We start from the raw sequence: 3426 nt of genomic DNA on the forward strand, positions 1-3426 counted from the left end.
ACCTCTCCCAGCCCTTAAAAAGGCACGGGCCGCCAACCCTGGATTGCCACGTGGGCACTGCCCATAGGTTCACGCATATGCAAGCAGCTGACAACCATTGCGTGATCAGGCCTTAGCCACAATAGGAGCTGATTATCAGATGTGGCTTCAAGCAGCTCGCTACAGATGATAATTTTGATATTTGTCTGCATTCAGCTTGCAAGTATTTGAGAATATTTGCATCTGCATTCAGTCGGGATATTGGCCTGTTACTTTCTTTTTTGATGTCCTTTTACCTGGTTTTAGCATTAGAGTGGTACTGGCTCCAAAGCAGGAGTTTGGGAGTGCTCCTTCCCTTCCTATGTTTTTAAAATAAGTTCAGAAGTGATGGTTGTGGTTCTCTGAGAGTGGAATCATGCTCACTCACACTTGAGTCTTCCGGCCGAGTTCTGCTGTGCACCCATCTGGGCCCCAGCTTTTCCTAGTCAGGTTTTTGTTACAGTTTCCATCTCCTGACTTATTATGGGTCTGTTTAGGTGGCTGACCTCTTCTTTGATCATATTTGCCCCTGCCCCAGTTCCAACCAGATCCATGACTTTCCCTGCCTACCCAAGTTTGTGCTCCCTGCCTTTCAACCCATCAAGCCCAGTTTGTGCAGCCCACATGCTCTTGGTCACATCCGCTTATGATGCTCTGAATGTCTCTGGTGTCCTACTGTTTCCCTGTTCATCTCTGAGTCTGTTTACTGGGTCTCCTCTTTCTCTTGGCTAATTGGGCCCAGGGACTATCCCATCTTGCTCCACCCCACCCCCCCAAGGAATCCGTTTTCTTTGCTGGAGCTAGTAGCAGCAGGAATTAAGCATCCCTCAGGCTTCCCGCTGCTCTCCCCCTCCCTAATGATAAATAAAAAAGAAAGGTGGGGTGGGTACCTTTCAGCGGCAGTGGTCCCTGCCAAGGTATGCCCTAAGCAAACACGTGCACAACAGTTAGTGCAAGAGCTTTATTGGGGGAAGCGGGGAGAGAAAGAGCGAAAGGTCAAGTCAATATGGGGACATGAGAGAGGAGGCCAGACAGACAGGAAAGAAATAAGAGGAAGAAGGAAAGAAGAGGCAAGAGAGGAGCAAGAGGGGTAATAAGAGGGCAAAGGGACAAAGAGCGAGCTGAGCCTGGCGGGCACTTTTAAGGAGTGCACACGTCGGTATAGCCGAACATGGAAAGGCACAACAAGTGATGATGTAACTGATGTGGGAGTGTCATATATCAATCTGTTGATTTCATTGGTTAAGTTATAATAAACCAGCTGCTTGGCCTCATGGCTTGGAACATAGATGGGAGGAGTAAACAGAATAGAATTCTGGGCAGAAGAGGAAGTGAGGTCAGACTCTGCTCTGCTCCCGGAGAGACCCGACAGCTCTGCTGGGGCAGAGACGCCATGCTCAGCTCTCCTGGGTAGACGCAACGATGGATGGAGGCTAGAATCTTCCCGGTAAGCGCACCTTGGGGTGCTTACACACATCATTAGAAATGGGCTAGTCCAGGTGCGAAAATTAGCCTGTAAGGGCTAGAGTTCATGGGCCAAGCAGTTCTTTAAATGAATACAGTTTGTGTGTTGTTATTTCGGGCATGAGCTAGCCAAGCGGCTGGGGTGTTGGGGACGCAGCCCCGCCGCTTCATATTTCAACATGTAACTGCTTTGGAGACAGAGGCAGGCTGCTGCCTGGACACACACACACACACACACACACACACACACGACTAACCCCCCCACCTCCACACACACATTGCATTTAGGAAATAGTTTCAGAACCTTTTTGGCGGTTCTCCCTTCTATTTAGAAAAGGATGAGAGACAAGCTGACCAGAGAGGGGTCACAAGGGACGTTTGTGGTCACGTGGGACTTTGAGCCGTTGTTGGTTCTTCAGTGTCAGCTCCTGAGCCTCTTCATTTTCCGGGAAGAGGCTACACATTTCTCTCAGACTCACTATAGAGATAGGTGGTTGCCATTCATGTCTACTTTTGAGCTTCCAAAAATTTCCTGTCCGGTCTTTAAAAATACAAGTGGCTTGTGTCGTGTTAGTGGGTTCGGGGAGAGGATGTCAACGTGTTTGTAAACCCATAGCCTTCCCTGGTTTACAGCTGCCATTAGCTTCTCAGGGCTGAAGGGAGCATCGTGCATCGGCCCTGCTGACTCCTGTGTAGGTTTAAGCTTCCTCGTCTCCAGTGTTTGGTTGTTGGTTGCTAACAAAACAAGACTATTTGATAACTTGTTGAGATGTGAAAGACACAGGATTCTTACAAAGAAATGAGTAATCTTATGATTAAGGGTGACTTAAGAATGGTGCCGAGGGTTCCCAGGGCCCCACCAAGAAGTCAATATCAATACCATATCCCCATTAGGGCAGTGGCTTTGCCCTGGGCCACCGCTACCTCACAGACCAGCATTTTGTTTCCCCCCTCTCATCCTGTTGAAGAATCTCTAAAATATGGTCTCTTAACATCTCAGATTCATCGTGCAGACGGCCTTGGAGCAGCTGTTTATTGGACACTCTCTTCCGCACTTTGTTCTGTAAAGAGACGAAAGGAGAAAACATGGAGGTCGGTTTATCAGAGTCAGAGTCCCTGTTGCCTTGGTGAACCACCATGTCTGGCCAGCTCTTCCCTGAGATTTCCCATTTCTTAAGCCTGTCCATCCAGTTTCATTGATTCAGTTAGCTCTATTGACCCAATAACTTGCCCTTGGGTCAGCCAGGTGGCTTAGTGGGCAAAGGTATCTGCTACCTAGCCTGGCAACCTGGATACCACACGGTGGAAGGAGAGAAATGACCCCTAGCCCCACACACTAAATAAATGTAACAGAAAAATACTTTTTGCGCTCATGCTGTGGCTAGCCCTGCTTTTGCTTCCAGCCAAAGGCCCAGACAGATAGCCCTGGCAGCCTAGGAAGGGAGTTTGCAAGCGATCTAGGGGGCTGGAGCCTGGGGTCAGGAGAAGGAGATCCAACGCGTCTTTAAAAAGTAAACCTAAAACACATGCCCCATTTTGAGCAGATTAGCACCAGCCTTCTCTGCTTATGAAAATAACAGTCGCTTCTGCTCACTATCTAAGAGCAGGGCAAAGGCCTGCTGCTCTGCCTCCCAAGCGCGTGTTTGTCTTACCAGAGCCAAAGGGAATGACTCACTAATGAGGCCCAGATTTCCCTGGGTCTAACACGCCAAGGCCATTGTTTAGTAATACTTGAGAGTAATCCCCTAGAAAACAGCACAAATCCAAAGTGTCCAATAAGTTAGCCAAGAAATGGAAATTTCAGACTAACAATAGTATACCATTCCTATACAGTCCCTTAAACAGAACAATTCAGTTAGGTTTAGAGTCTAACAGTGTGACTGGACGTTCTTATATTAAAAAAAAAAAAAGGCACAGCTTTGTTAAAGATCCTACAGGGCTCAT

Source organism: Alexandromys fortis, unplaced genomic scaffold (genome assembly GCF_014885135.2).
Source record: "Alexandromys fortis isolate MF-2015 unplaced genomic scaffold, M_Fortis_MF-2015_v1.1 scaffold_33, whole genome shotgun sequence".
NCBI classification, from domain to species: domain Eukaryota; kingdom Metazoa; phylum Chordata; class Mammalia; order Rodentia; family Cricetidae; genus Alexandromys; species Alexandromys fortis.